Source organism: Hypomesus transpacificus, unplaced genomic scaffold, assembly GCF_021917145.1.
Source record: "Hypomesus transpacificus isolate Combined female unplaced genomic scaffold, fHypTra1 scaffold_30, whole genome shotgun sequence".
Taxonomy (NCBI): domain Eukaryota; kingdom Metazoa; phylum Chordata; class Actinopteri; order Osmeriformes; family Osmeridae; genus Hypomesus; species Hypomesus transpacificus.
In genome coordinates, this window is record NW_025813826.1 from 3,416,659 (window position 1) to 3,433,948 (window position 17,290).

Genomic DNA, 17,290 nt, shown 5'->3' on the forward strand with positions numbered 1-17,290 from the left:
ATTTGATTATGTTGCCAATCAGGGCAGCATTTGTCATGTCTTGTTGATTTACAAAGTGAAGAGTAATTCCTCAGTTGACCTGTGGAGGGAGACACACTACCTTGATATATAGATTGATGAAAACACCATGGCGTGAATCTAATTTCTTGGCTTTACCAACCCTGCTTCTGGAGAGAGACCCTCCTGTAGGTTTACACTCCAACACTGTTTCCAGAGAGCTACCCTCTTGTACCCTCCAGGAGAGCTACATAATATGGACAATAAAGATTCCCACATGTAACATGCTATGGTAAACCAGTTGACTGAACTGAATGAAGATGATGTACTGAGCTTTAGATATCATTAACAACAGTTTAGTAGCAGACTTGTGTGGTCTACCAATAACACATTTTACTACAGTAAAGACCTGCTTTTTGGCAGCTTCATTTCTAGTGCTGAGAATCAGACGGCTATGCAAAGACAGGGACATTCTGACATCAGACACACATCCGGGAATGGTGAATGATTCATTACATGTCTACATCACTGTGGTTTACAAGACTGCTACAAGTCCTCCAGCAGCACCATGCCCCCCCAGGTTTTCTAAGCCGTCCCCCAGAAACACGACCTGACTGGGGGCTATTATGTCTGGCACAACAGCCTCCTGTGCCAGGAGTTCTGCGCTGTTGAGAGGCAGTTTCAGTAATACCACTGGATAGACAGTGAATTAAACAGAGCCCACCCACCTCAGGGACAGTTCTCAGGCCTATTTATTATTCATGTCGTAATCGGAAGGTATCTACGGCGCCTCTAAATTAATGAGAAAATGTGATCGACCAAGTCTGAGCCCAGCGCTGTCTCCCAGGATTCTCTCAAATTGAGTTTGAAAGAGAGGAAGGGAGAAAAACTCGTTGCTGTGGAATGGTGAAATTGACTTGGATGGCAATGCATGGCCAAATGAGCTAGGTACATGTGGTTTTACATTAAGGTAGGCTTAGCAGGCTGCAGCCAAGCAGAAAGGAATAGAGCTCAAGTATCGACCATTTTGCAGCTCTTTGAGCTCTGGCAATGAAGGAACATGTGTGTCTGAATCGTGCATGTCAGAATCAGAAGGGATTTTATTCGCCATGCGTGTTTGCACAAGCAAGGAATTTACTTTGGCAGGGAGGTGCATACATTAAACATATAGGAATATTGCAACTTAAATATGTGGACTAACTGTACAAAAGGAGCAAAGTCTAGCTAATACTAAGGGGAATTAAAAAAAATATATATAAGTAGTCATAATTTACAATTTAACCTAAAAATACCAAAAAATACAGATAGTGCCAACGATACAATAGTGCAAATTGTAATGTGCAGGGTGTCATTGTGCAGATTGTGATTTAAAGTCAGTGTGAGTCCTTGGCTTCTTCACTTGTGCGAAATTGAAGTATCATACATGTCTGAGATAGACCTCGGGATTGGCTGTCTTTTGAGTCAGGCTGTATGGACTACAGGCTGTCATCTTGTTTCAGTGAAGCACAACGATGTGTCCTAAACTGCGGGTTGGACGTCCTGACTGAGCCGACCTCTGGGCACAGTGGTCTCCTCACTTCAGGCTGGAACCCGGGACCCTCTCCAGAGCACTGCCCACATGCTGGGGACAAACGCTGTCTTCCTGTCTGTTTGTTTGCCATGCAGGAAACACAAGGCTGCCTGGACAAAGCAGGGAAGGTTATGGTGAAAGGTCACCACCAATGAAGAGAAGAGGCTGAAGGAGCAGAAGATGATCGGAACAGTAAACTGGAGGAGCAGTTTTCTCCATAAGAAAGCAAGGAGAATTCTTCTCAGCTTTTAATGAAACGTTCTTTGACGTGTCTGCTGGGGAAACTGACACACTTTTCAATCAAAGCATTGTTTGTACCACCAGTGCTGCCAAAATGTCCCCCCCCCTGCTGGAACATAGTGTTTGTGTTTATACGCAGTGATACGATGAAAATGCAAACAGCGTGCATCTTCACGTTCATATCTCTCTGTGACTTTATCCCTTTGTGTTCCACACAGCCACAGGCTCTCTTGCAATCTGCCAGAGACTGCACCGATTTTCAGTTTCAGTTGTTTTGATCGTCTTTTTTTTTGGGTTGCAACTTGAAGGGGACCCGGCCTATTAAAACCAGAAATGTGAGCCTCTCAAGGCTTTGCTGTTGGTTAGCTTGTTTAAAGCATATTTATGATGTCAAACCCAAACACAGCAGAACAAGGCTCTTTCTACTCAGTTGCATCTTTGTGAGCAGAATTCCCACGAGACGTTGTGCAGCATCTCCCTCTAATGCATGAGATTCTGCGGAGAGATTCAGGGAGAATCACTCCACTCCTTAGCCACAACAGGCAGAAGGATGTGCATGTAGAGACTGTGCATGACTGGGTGTGTTGTGTGTGTGTGTGTGTATCTGTGAGTGCATGAGGGCAAATGTGTGTGTTGGTGCGTCTGTTCGTGTACGAGTGTATGTGTAAAAGGGAGTCAGATGGCTGAGCGGTGAGGGAGTCGGGCTAGTAATCAGAAGGTTGCCGGATCGATTCCCCGCCGTGCCACATGATGTTGTGTCCTTGGGCAAGGCACTTCACCCTACTTGCCTCAGGGGGAATGTCCCTGTACTTACTGTAAGTCGCTCTGGATAAGAGCGTCTGCTAAATGACTAAATGTAAACGTAAATGTGTCACACTCTGTGACTCAGGATCAGGACACTTGTCATATTTGTAAGCCCCCTGACTTCCCCGAACATGTAATCCTCCCCCAAAAAGCGGATGCCAAGCAATCCCCTTATCAATTACCTCCCAAAACCTACCCTATGTACTCTCACAAATTATATTGGATTAAGAACCCCTGTATACAGAACCAATCAAATATGGTGGCTGCTGATATAGTGTCAGAACCAAACCTTTTAACCCCACATCATTAACAGACTGTTACTTTCTCTAAAGAAAGAGTATGTTTTTCCTAACCTTTCCATAACCTTTCTTTCTTTAAAATCACACCCTGCATTCGACCCTCTCAAATCAACAAAAAGGACCAACGTCATTCTTGAGACAAATAATAGGTGGCCTGTACCACATCGATCTCCAAACAAGATGGCTAACAGTTCAATAACCGGTATCAGATACTGTGGCAGGGATGGCGACAGCATCTCTGTCCTCAGGATGGAAGGTGTTCCTCACTGGAGACCCAAGTCAGATTTTAATTACAGATTGTCAATACAGCTTCTGGAGCTTCTGAAGGCTCTTGGCTGCGACGTTGAAAACTCAGGAGATGCTGAGTGAAAGAGCTTTCTCAGGAACCTTTGAAAGGAACGCGCAGGGGATATAAACGAGTCGCGAGGTGGCGGCGTTTCCGAGGGTGTGCGCTAAAGCCACCTGGCTCTTGGGAGATATCTCTCTCCCTGGCTTATCTCTCCTCAGCGACGCAGCAGACACGCCTGGCTGCCACCCTGCCATCGCTCGTCACTTGTCTCTCCCCGTGTCTCCAGTGAGAAGGCCTTCCCAAGCAGAATGCGCCATGTCACCAAGACATCTCCCAGCTTCTCCCTGCTCCATAGGAATCTCAGGGGAGCTTACGTAATATCTCCTGTGGGGTGAGGTGGGGGGTGGGGTGAGGTGGGGGGTGGGGGGTGTGGTGGGGCAGAGGACATAATATATAGTGAGGCATCATTTCTTCTGGCTCACTCTGGTCAGAGGCGGGTGGACAGACTTCCCCCACCCATTTACCTTTCCCAGGACTGGACTCAACACTAGAGGAGTCAGGTGGCTGAGCGGTTAGGGAATCGGGCTATTAATCAGAAGGTCGCTGGTTCGATTCCCGGCCATACAAATTTACGTTGTGTCCTTAGGCAAGGCACTTCACCCTACTTGCCTTGGGTGGAATGTCCCTGTACTTAATGTTAGTCGCTCTGGATAAGAGCGTCTGCTAAATGTAAATGTAACACTAAGAGGCCATGTCTGGTCTGTTCCACATGGTGAATCTGAATTAAGGCTGGGATTCTTCCACCGAGCAACATCATGCAGGTGCCTACAGCAATGCAGGCAAGCCAGCAGCTGTATAGAATTCTAATGTGAATCTTCTGTCAAAAACCTAAACATGGCACAGTTCAACTGTGGGAATTGTTTTTGAGGCAAATACAAGTGGAGATATTCTTTTCACACGTGGTATTCTCACCAATTGTTTTTGGCAGTCAAAGCACCTCATAAGCAATGCATTTATTGTATAGCATCACATGTATTGCTATGCAGGAACAACTTTACTTACAGCAATATGGCATTATATTGGGACAAATGGATAATAACCTCCCTACAATGTTTTTATACAGCAAATGATTTACATTCAGCACAGTGCATTCATTTGGAAACTTTACATAAACATCCCGACCCCTTCTCCTTCATCCTCCTCCCTCCCTCCCTCCCTCCCTCCCTCCCTCCCTCCCTCCCTCCCTCCCTCCCTCCCTCCCTCCCTCCCTCCCTCCCTCCCTCCCTCCCTCCCTCCCCTCCACCCTCCTTCTTTGTGCTGATGATAGCAGGATAATAGTGCTCCTGTTTTCCTGTGCGTCCTGGCAGGTTCAACAGAGATGTAACCTTTTCCTCACTCACAGTTTCCATGCCAACGCCAGCCCCTGCCGCAACTTTGCAGTGCAGATGAACACAGAGGGGGTGCTAATGGATGTGATTGGCCTGAATTGGGGGGAGGGGGGGGGGACCGTTTTAAAGGTGGGGATTTTATTTGCCTTGAATTTTGCCACGGTTGTAGTGTCTGAATGATATCTTTGATTGAAGGTGGTTGACATCTGAAACCACATCATTAGTACATGACAGCAACTAATGCATGACAGTTTTTTACAATCGCTATGACAGTTTTTTCAATACCTTTAACAAGTTTTCTAAACTCTTAACACAGTTAGCACAACATACGTCTGTGTAGGCTGTACAATTAACACATTTCTTGTTGCTTTGACACAAAATGCATAGAGTAAACACAAATGTTAAATGCTTGAACTTCTTTTACACACAAGCTCAACCAAGACCAAAACAATCGATTTTTACTGCCCAATGTACCAATGCTTTCACACTGTCAGCAAAAGAGATAACATCATGTACAAACCCTAAATTATTGGCTATAGTCAAAGTGAACAGCTGTTTATATTGTGAATTGAAACACAAATATATACCCTGTATTTTACGTGTTGCATTGGTACTGAGAAACAGCTGAAGATATGCAAATACTGTAAATCACAGCTGATTCCCAACTAGGAAACACTCAGGTGTTGAGGTTCTTTCAATTGCATGACCATATGGTATAGACAGTAAAGAGGACCTCTTTGGGCTGATCTTGTGTGGAAAAAAAACAATATAGAGCAACACAAGAAAGTATGAATACAGTAATGCCTGCACAAAGGAGAGGGGTGGGACAAGGGCAAGGGAGAGGAAGACAAGTACCAGGACAAGGGAGAGGAAGACAAGTACCAGGAAAAGGGAGAGGAAGACAAGTACCAGGACAAGGGAGAGGAAGACAAGTACTAGGAAAAGGGAGAGGAAGACAAGTACTAGGAAAAGGGAGAGGAAGACAAGTACCAGGACAAGGGAGAGGAGTGGGGCAAGGGAGAGGAGTTAGAATGTGTGGTGGCGCTCAGAGAAGGGCCAGAGTTAGGGTAATATTGTAAATGGAAGCTATATTGCATATTTCTTGTAGTAATGTCCTGTTGGAAATGAAGCTTTTACTGCAGCAATTACAGTTTTTCTCAATCGCTAATAAGGGCTTACCCATACTTTGGATACTTTTTCTAAACTCTTAACACAATTAGCACAGCATCAGTCTTTTTTGGCCATACAATTCACATATTTCATGTCTTTTTCACACAATATGCTGTCAGTGAAGACATTTCCACAACGCTTACATTTTCTTAACAGACAACCTATACCTCCCAACAAAATGATGGATTGTTTGTGAAGTATTTATGAATGTTAACACACAACATCCCACAATAGCAAAAACAATTATCCAAACCTTAGATACAGTATAAAAACATCTGCTTCTGCAATGATATTAGTTCAAAAACAACATATCTCATACATTTTTTTAAAAAAGACAATTGAAAAATGGACACACAGCTGATTTATGTTGGGTAAAGTGGGCCAACCACAGCTGATTCCAGTGTAGCTTAGACTCAGTGGCAGGGGTTATTTCCTTCAATTACTATAAAAGAAGGACTTTGAGGAGAGATGTTTTTGGATTTAGGAAACAGAAACAGACAAATACAAACACTGTAATGGTTCGACGAGGAAGAGCAAGGGGCCCAGGGAGATTCGAGCAGGCCCAGTGAGAGATGGAGGGAGAGGTGCAGGTACAGTGAGAGGAGCAGGGCTGGGGATAAGACCAGGCCCAAGGAGAGGGCAAGGTAGAGGTGTAAGAATGCATGGTGGTGGCATTCCAAGGGCTGCAAGAACAGTAGTCAGTGATGAACTTCGTACCACTATCATTGACCATGTAATCAACCACGGCCTTTCACTAAGAGAGGCTGGTGAAAGAGTGCAACCCAAGTTGAGGCGGTCAATGGTTGCCTCCATTATACGCATCTTTCAACAAACCAATATTTTGTTCACTGTAAGCATTACTGTAAAACTTTTTCTGTTCTATTACTGTATACTGTGTTTCTACTGTACTTCCTTTACGTAGTAAACAGTAAGAAAAAAAAGAACTGATTTGCTTTTTACTGAAATGTGTTTGAATGTGAACATTATTGTATATGTGGACATACAGTTCCCAACCAAGAAATTTTGTGTAAAAGGTGGATTGCATGTTTTCCATGCAAATACCTGAAACATAAGTTTATGCAGTTTTTATAATGTCAACAATAGCCAGAATTTTGAAACCTGGTGTACTTTGTTTGACTGCATGTACCTTTTGAAGTGAAAACAAGTGTTATTCTTTGACAGAATATTTTCATTTTGAGTCAGATTTCCAGTGTTTTGGTAAAGTCAGTGTGTGCAGAGAAACATGTGTTCTGTCTTGAAATGGAGAGTTAGTATATATTTAACAAAATGTGTTTTTGAGAAGAAAATTATCACATTTGGCCAGTTGTGTTTTGTAGGTGTCAGTCTCTGTTAAGAGTTTAGAAAAAGTATCCGAAGTATGGGTAAGCGCTTCTTAGCGATTGAAAAAAACTGTACGTTTTTGTCTTGTTTTTTTCAATACAGTAACCGTACATTCTATAAAGCTACTCTGAGATGGGTCATTCATTTTTTGTTCTGAATTTATGCAACAAAAGAAACAAAATGCATACATTTACAAAACCCAACAAAACTAAAATGTAGAGGCTTCAAAAGAACCTGGATTGCAAACACAATCTATAATCCATATACTGTGAGACCTGACACATACCTGCAAAAATGAATGCAGTTTCTGTAATTCCATCTGATGTTAGTGTTTTTTATGACATTGTGCTATGATTGACTAAATGTTGCTGTGAAAAGAGAACATGTATTAGTGTTTGGAAGACATGGTGTCATGTTTGGTGTATTGTGTTCTGACAATTAGTGTTTGAGTTTAGTTTACAATGTGTGATTTTGAGCATTTTGCCTGTGTGCCCATCCGCAGAGCTCTGTCCTGGGCCTGTGGGCCCCTCCGCAGAGCTCTGTCCTGGGCCTGTGGGCCCCTTCGCAGAGCTCTGTCCTGGGCCCTCGTCCTCCTGTCGTGAAAGCCCTGGCGTGACTCAGCCTGTGGTCAGTATGAAAGTGATGTATTGAGGAAAGGAGAAAAACAAACCTTGGGCTTTCCTCTTATTGCATCTGTCAGGACAGAGACCACATAACTCAAGCCTGTCACCGCTCAGATTGAGGCCCTTGAAACAGCGTCGTGTCAGTGACCTGTGGATTCCAGAAGCCTTCCCAGTTCTAAAGGCTCCGAGTGTTTATCACCCATTCCACAGCTGTGGCTGGTGTCTGGGGAGGTGTGGATTCAGATGACTGCTGACGTACACCCCGATGAGACCGGCTCTGTGACGCCTGAGGTTCTAGCTATCAAAGCTCTCGGGCTGGAACGATATTAATCACTCTTTCAGCTGTCAGTCCACATCGGCAAGGAGTCATCCATCTTTGAACTTGTGTCAGTAATTTGACAATAACTGCTCTTTTGATTAAAGTCTCTGCCCCCAAAACACATCCTAAAATACAACACTCCTCGACATTGACAGATGGTCGCCTGTCTTCTTCAATGCCCTCAATCTATACAATGATTGGGCCGAATGAAAGAGATGTATAAGATGTATGTGAAACTGATGATTTATAAATGATTCTCCAGGATCCGCCGAAGGTAGGTTGCAGCCTTTCTGAAAGGGAGCTTGATTGTTTTACCTCTCCACAGCCTCTCCTGGTTTGGAGCCAGTAACCGAACGCAGCCGAGCACCACAACAGTGCCGTCTCGAAACTCTCTTCCTGTTCGTTCAGATCTCACTGCTCTGCTGCTGAAGAAGCGCAGCAAGCGACACATCTCAGACTCCCCGTGTCACAGACTGTCCCCCCAAAGTACGGACAGGGATTTTTACACGTCATATCATTTGATCAAGCCCCCAATATTGATCAAAGAAACAGGTCCTTCAGCAGCTGCTGTTCCTCATATTTCCTCTGCGCCTTGGCTTGCTGACAGACTTGATGTTGTCTTCAAGGCCTCTTCGGAGAATGAAGGACAGGAAAACTTTGTGGCAGAGATATCTCCCATCTCGCAATGTGAGGTACACATTTGTGGGTGTTTTGTTTTTTGAAAACAACCTGCTTTTCCCATAAAATGTCTTAAATTGAAATGAATGATCTTATTTTCCAGAGAGTTGGATTTATTAAATCATGCAGGGGTGATCATTTGTGTATTGCTTTTGTTGTTTTGTGCCTTCATTCATTATGTCTGGATGAGAAATGGAGGGAATCAATCGGATTTGATAGTTTCCTTGTTTGGCAAATTGTCATACCACAGCTAGACGTGCTAAGACTTCAAACCATCCATAGTAAAAAAATGTTGGCTGAATGTAAGGAGACTTAATGCAACACTGAACTTGGATGTGAGTTTGTCGACTGCAGTTGCTCTCATACATGTTGGTTACTCTTAAATTTGAGAAAGTGCGACAGAGTGGAATCTGACTCAACCTGTGTATGAAAATCCTATTTTCTATGTGAGAGCCTCGCAGCTGAAGCAGAGGGTCATGGGAAATGTAATTTTGCACACCATCTGGTGTCATCTGGTGAATCAAGGCTCCTTCCTTGGCAGCAAGAATCTTCTTTTTTTCTTCCGATGGACCCTGGGAGAGTGTGCAACATCTCAATCATGAATGTTTATGCCGTTTTATTTTTTTTCCTGACAGGTTAAAGTTTCTGAATGAGAAGCATTTTCTTCCTTACGTTTCTGTACACGAACCCCCAGTCTACTTTTAACCAGTCTGCCATATGGACAAATGGATCTGTAATAGGGTCGGTTGATGGTGTCTTTTTTGTAACTATATTTCCATCAGCAGAGCAAGTCAGCTCTCGCCATGCTGTAACCATGGCAACGTGATCCAACGTTAACCTTGGATATGTACTGTATTATTCGTTTAAATTTAATTATTATATGTGATGTAACAGTACAGCTGTAATTGGATTAGTGTGTCATTACCCTTGTTAGCCTTGTCTTCTTGGTGTTCCTTCGGATCTCATTATGTATTCTGCTCTTTTGTGAGTTCTAACAATCATTATTTCCTCAAGTTACTAAAGCAAACAGGTAAGCAACTCCTTGATCAAAGGCTTGGGCTTTCTAGAACTGGTACCTGAAATAGAACCATGGAACTGTGGATTTGCAAAGACCCAATGAATCCGGAGAAACCAAGATCATAATTTTCAGACAAAGTATTCAATACAAAATCGTAATTTTAAACGAAACGAATGAGTCAAACTAAACTAACAACTATGAAGATGATGATTGTGTGTGAGCATTTGTCATAAAATATACAGTAAAACAAAATACAAAACAGTCAACAACAGAAAAACAAGCAACAGCACGAGTCAAGTGGTGGGAAACGCCAGAACATAAAGGTGGTCTTAAGCCAGTGCAAAGAGGCCAAGACTGGGGTAATGTGGTCAAACGTTCTAGTGGACGATAACATTCTGAAGACGGGCAATTGAGGACTGGGGTAGACCATCATAGGGAATTACAATAATCTAGACGTGAGGTGATAAAAGCATGGATGACAGTTTCAAGGTCTTTAAAAGACAATGCAGATTTAACCTTGGAAATCAGTCGTAACTATTTTTACCACAGAGTTACTGTAATCTGCTTGACTAACCCCCTTAGCTTATTAACAAAGTACAAGCTATCTCCATTAAAAATACATGTATGTATTTATTTATTAAAATAAATAAGCCATGTCTGCCCAGTGGGATTAACTTTTGGTTTGGTCTCTATGGGTCGTCTGCCCACTGGAACAAAAGGTGGCAGATACCTTACATTCAATTATTTGTAACTATTGGATGGCCTCGCAAGCTCTTCAGGATTTCTGCTTATTTTGATTTAAAAAAACATTGATGAAGCAAAACACCATGAGAGTGTGGGATATATAACTGTATCATTATATATTATCTATCATTATCTATCTATCATTAACTTTATCAATATCATTGCCATCCAGCCATGTCCTGGTTCCATGGAATGGGAAAGTTTTTATCTGAAACTATTACAGCAATTTGTTATCAGTGAGTCTTGGCTTTTGTTTTATGGCAAATATTTGATTTCCACAGAAGTCTTGAATGTCTTTTCACAGGATTCAGATTAGATTAGAAACATATATTTGTACAGATTTGTTGCCACTCCCTGCATGACCGTGTGTATCACAATGACCAATTCATTTCACAATCCAGTGAAAATATGTACATTACATTTTTTCACAATTGCTAAAACCCCATTATCTGAATCAAATGTTCAGTGGCCTAAACCAATTTGTCGAATCAGACAATTTTTGGCAAAATTCTAAACACATTCTCATTCACTAAAATAATTTGGCGCTGTGATGCACTTGTGTTGCAAAATGTTAAACACTGGCAGCAAACAGTAAACACAACTACAACACAGTTGTCACCTGTAAAACACAATGACTCAAAAGTGTTCACACTTGTTTCTAATGGTGGTTTGGGACTATGTCAGCTTTCACCCGTGGTGTCCGTATACAAAAATGGTTCAACATCAACCAGCAATTTTTACTGTAAATGTTTGTCTTCCACCATACAACCTTTTTCTCTAGAGTTTTTCTCTGCTTGGCAGTGGAAGGTCTATGACCAAAACCCATATACCAGGGTCAATTTACTACAGGCAATGGTATTGGCCTTTTGTGACATAGGTGTGGAGTGTTTTCAAGGCTGGATCCAGCACACTAGAGGGTTTTTACTACGTTGTTTCGTTGTTCTTTGTTGACAGTACTGAGTTGTGATGGTTACTGTGATACTGTGATGTAACAGTACAGCTGTAATTGGATTAGTGTTTCATTACCCTTGTTTTCCTGGCAATGCATTGGTGCCAACAACTGCATGTCAGTGACATAGCATGGACTACGTCAATCATTACATACGATAATTTAGTCTGTGTTTCAGCCTTATCAGTTTTTTACAATCGCTATGACACTTTTTTCAATACTTCTAACAAGTTTCCTAAACTCTCAGGTAACGCGCCAACACACCTATGACACACAATAGGCAAAACTGTTAATTTCATGCTCCAAATCACACAATGTAAACTAAACTCAAACACTGTTTGTCATAACACAGAAATACACTAAACATTACACCATGTCTACCAAAACTCTAACACACGTTCTCTTTCAACAGTAACATTTACTCTAATGGATAGCACAATGTCATGTAAAAAACACTATCAGATGGAATTACAGAAACTACATTATTTTATATGTGTCAGGTCTCACAGTATATAGATTATAGATTGTGTTTGCAATGCAGCTTCTTTTGAAGCCTCTCTACATTTTTGTTTTGTTGGGTTTAGTAAATGCATGCATTTTGTTTCTTTTGCTGCAGAAATTCAGAACAAAAAAGAATGACCCATTTCAGAGTAGCATTATAGAATATATGGTTACTGTATTGAAAAAAAGAAGACAGAAACATAATTACTGCAGTAAAGTTGCATTTGCAACAAGACAATACTGCAAGAAATATGCAGTATAGCTGCCATTTACAGTATTACCCTAGCTCTGGCCTTTCTCTGAGCGCCACCACACATTCTAACTCCTCTCCCTCTCCCTTGTCCCACTCCTCCTCCTTGTCCTGGTACTTGTCTTCCTCTCCCTTGCCCTTGTCTCACTCCTCTCCCTTGCCCTTGTCTCACTCCTCTCCCTTTTCCTGGTACTTGTCTTCCTCTCCCTTGTCCTGGTACTTGTCTTCCTCTCCCTTGCCCTTGTCCCACCCCTCTCCTTTGTGCAGGCATTTCTGTATTCTTACTTTCTTGTGTTGCTCTATATTGTTCTTTTTCCACACCAGATCAGCCCAAAGAGGTCCTCTTTACTGTCTATACCATATGGTCATGCAATTAAAAGAACCTCAACACCTGAGTGTTTCCTAGTTGGGAATCAGCTGTGATGTGCAGTGTTTGCATAACTTCAGCTGTTTCTCAGTAGCAATGGAATATACAGTAATACAGGGAATATATTTGTGTTTCAATTCACAATATAAACAGCTGTGCCCTTTGACTTTAGCCAATAATTTGGGTTACATCCAGCGCAATTGACTTTGTCAACGACGCAAGTATCATTCCTAGTTTGCGGTCGACGGAACACACACACACCATTTCATAATCACCTTTTTCAAAATTAGGTTTGGTTTATGTCCAATACACTCTTTCTTTCGTACTGTGTAATACTGTGTTCAAAACTACAAATGCTTACAGTAAAACAATTTGTGTGTAAGTATTTGAAAAAAACTGTTAGTTCCGTATGGGTTAATTGTTTGCCACTTCCTGCCACAGTAAATTCCGTGGTTGTGTAACATACATGGCGAATAAATCAAATTCTGATTCTGATTTTCAAAGAAGTCTTGAATGCCCCAAAACAAGGATTTAGGGTATATTCAACTTTTACTGCTCATAAAAGTCGGTACCATCCCTGTGCCCAAAAAGCCAAGGCCAACAGGACTTAATGACTACAGACCCGTCGCCCTGACCTCTGTGGTCATGAAGTCTTTTGAGCGCCTTGTGCTGGCACACCTCAAATCCATCACAGACCCCTTCCTGGACCCACTGCAGTTTGCCTACAGAGCCAACAAGTCGGTGGATGATGCCGGCCCTCCACTTCACCCTACAGCATCTGGACTTCCCAGCATCCTACGCCAGGATCCTGTTTGTGGACTTCAGCTCTGCCTTCAACACCATCATCCCCGCCCTGCTCCAGGACAAGCTCTCCCAGCTGAAGGTGCCCGACTCCACCTGCAGGTGGATGACAGGCTTCCTGTCTGACAGGAAGCAATGCATTAAGCTGGGAACACAAGTCTTTGACTCCCGGTCCATCAGCACCGGATCTCCTCAGGGCTGCGTCCTTTCTCCTCTGCTCTTCTCCCTGTACACAAAACAGCTGCACCTCGAGTCATTCGTCTGTCAAACTCTTGAAGTTTGCGGATGACACCACCCTCATTGGGCTCATTTCTGACGGGGACGAGTCTGACTACAGGTGGGAAGCTGACAACCTGGTGACCTGGTGTAGCCAGAACAACTTAGAGCTCAATGCTCTTAAGACAGTGGAGATGGTTGTGGACTTCAGGAAGAACACAGTCCTACTCACCCCCATCACCCTGAGTGACTCCCCAGTCAACACTGTGGAGTCCTTCCGCTTCCTGGGCACTATCTTCTCCCAGGACCTCAAGTGGGAACTGAACATTAGCTCCCTCACCAAAAAAGCACAACAGAGGATGTACTTCCTACGGCAGCTGAGGAAATTCAACCTGCCAAAGACAATGATGGTGCACTTCTACACAGCCATCATTGAGTCCATCCTCACTTCTTCTATCACCATCTGGTACGCTGCTGCCACTGCCAAGGACAAGAGCAGACTGCAGCGTATCATCCGCACTGCTGAGAAGGTGATCGGCTGCAATCTGCCTTCCCTCGAGGATCTGCACACCTCGAGGTCCCTGAGGCGAGCGAGGAAGATTGTGGCCGACCCCTCCCACCCTGGACACTCCCTGTTCCAGCTACTCCCCTCCGGCAGAAGGCTGCGGTCCATCAAGACCAAAACCTCACGCCACAAGAACAGTTTCTTCCCATCCGCTGTTGACCACTTTAACAAGGACTCACACTGACTTTAAATCTCAATCTGCACAATGACACCCTGCACATTGCAATTTGCACTATTGTATTGTTTGCACTATCTGTATTTTTTGGTATTTTTAGGTTAAATTGTAAATTATGGCTACTTATATTTGTATTTTTTATTCCCCTTAGTATTAGCTAGACTCCCCTTAGTATTGGCTAGACTTTGCTCCTTTTGTATAGTTAGTCCACATATTTAAGTTTCAACATTCCTATATGTTTAATGTATGCACCTCCCTACCAAAGTAAATTCCTTGTTTGTGCAAACACTCTGGCGAATAAAATCCCTTCTGATAAAATCCCTTCTGATTCTGTTGCACAGTTTCAGACCTAAACTTTGTCACAGTCAAGCTGCAAATGGGATTGTTGACACTCCCTGCATGAGTGTATCACATATTTGCTTTACGTCTCCAATCTGAATTCTGTGGAAATATGTAAATGAAGAATGTATCCGTATCAGAGGGTCAAATAAAGATTAAAGTTGAATTTAGGACGCTCCTCCTCCAGCCTGGTGTATATAACTGAGATCTGTCTCTACTCCTCACATCAGAACCCAGCATCAACCCCATCGCAGAAGAATACTTTTCATCCACAGGTGAGTTGTATGACTAGGGTTGACATTCGGCCATGTTTTATTTGAACTCTTTGCCAACATGCTATACATGATTCCAATTCATTTGTATTCATTGTGTGTTGCATTACTTTTTGGATTACTATTTTGGTCAGATTTTTTTTTGATGAACTTACTTAAATTGACTTTACAGTAAAGAAAGTTCCTTCATAACCATAATAATGTTTTTTACAGCTGTAAGAAAATAAAACTTATTTTTCCCAATACTTTTCTCTCACAACGTCAAACACCGTCTGGTTCAAGGCAACTTAACATCAGTGAAATCATGGTAAGGTTTTTGTATTTGTACACGTGATATTTAGAATACAGTGATGAACACAATGGGTCTATAATTAGAATGGCCTTCCTCATATACCTCATTGCTATTTCCAGAATTTGGAGCTGAGCAACCTGCCGGTGGCTGTTGGAGAAGTAGTGGAAGTGAAAGGAAAAATCTCTGCTACTGCCAAAAAGTAAGAGTCTGATGAGTATGATTCCTAAACATAACCTTTAGCAATCAACAAAACTAACTTCTACTTGTACCAAATTGTATTTTAAAACAGCCAACCTGCATGTTATTTGTGAGTAAAACACAGGAATTAGTTCATCACTCAGGGACTTAATTCCATCTTCTATGCTTTCAGATTTGCAATATGCCTTGGTTCTGATAATTCGAACATGGGATTGCAAGTTACATGTTATTGGAATGATCCCAACGAGGGCACTGAGGTTGTGGTCAACTCAACCATGGACCCAGTTGGGACAAGAATTCCAAACCCCTTGGCCTGGTCCTCAGAAGTCCCGGTAAGAGCTAGTAGTATGATAGAGGGAAATGAAAATGCATACAGACTTTTGCTTGAAATAGAAAGTTATAAAAAATGGGCTATAACATATGGAGGACTAAATGTGCCAAAATTAAATACATAAATAAATACTTAAATAAATAAATACTTAGACATCTCTAAAGTGATGATATTTTTTACATGTGGCCTGTTCACAGTCACGTTTATTGAAGCAAGCGCATGACCAGGTAGAGGGTCAGAGAAGTGTGTGCGTCTTGGTTGTGCCAGGCTGCCAGCACCGTTCTACAGCTCCACACCAGGCATAAACCATTACAGGTTACGTTTTAGGGCCATTTAAACATGTTCAGGAAAAAACTGTGTTTTATAAAGCCTAAAACCCTGCAGTTCCAAGAGGACAGTTCTATCAAATGGCTTATGTCCCGCCTCTTTACATTTAAAATGAAATGTGCATTTCATTTTAAATGAAAAGAGGCGGGACATAAGCAGTTTTATCAAAGTCCCGCCTCTTTTCATTTAAAATGAAATGCACATTTCATTTTAAATGTAAAGAGGCGGGACATAAGCAGTTTTATCAAAGTCCCGCCTCTTTACATTTAAAATGAAATGTGCATTTCTTTTCCTTTGAAAAGAGGCGGGCCATAACCAGTTGCACAGACCTGTTCTTATTGGACTGCAATGTTTTACTCTTGGAGCACTGTGAATGGACACTGTGTTTGAAAGCAAACTGTCAGACCTGAGCTGTCAATCAAGGAGCAGACATATTTAATCTTATTGAAACGCAAATGGTCCACTTTGAAAACGATTGAACCAGATATGTTCTTGTTAACATGTGGCCTGTTCTCAGTCACGTTCATTGAAGCAAGCGCATGATCAGGTAAAATGTCAGAGAAGTGTGTGTGTTTTGCTTGTGCCAGCACCGTTCTACAGCTCCACACCAGGCATAAACCATTACAAGTTACGTTTTAGGGCCATTTAAACATGTTCAGGAAAAAACTGTGTTTTATAAAGCCTAAAACCCTGCAGTTCCATGAGGACAGTTCTATCAAATGGCTTATGTCCCGCCTCTTTACATTTAAAATGAAATGTGCATTTCATTTTAAATGAAAAGAGGCGGGACATAAGCAGTTTTATCAAAGTCCCGCCTCTTTTCATTTAAAATGAAATGCACATTTCATTTTAAATGTAAAGAGGCGGGACATAAGCAGTTTTATCAAAGTCCCGCCTCTTTACATTTAAAATGAAATGTGCATTTCTTTTCCTTTGAAAAGAGGCGGGCCATAACCAGTTGCACAGACCTGTTCTTATTGGACTGCAATGTTTTACTCTTGGAGCACTGTGAATGGACACTGTGTTTGAAAGCAAACTGTCAGACCTGAGCTGTCAATCAAGGAGCAGACATATTTAATCTTATTGAAACGCAAATGGTCCACTTTGAAAACGATTGAACCAGATATGTTCTTGTTAACATGTGGCCTGTTCTCAGTCACGTTCATTGAAGCAAGCGCATGATCAGGTAAAATGTCAGAGAAGTGTGTGTGTTTTGCTTGTGCCAGC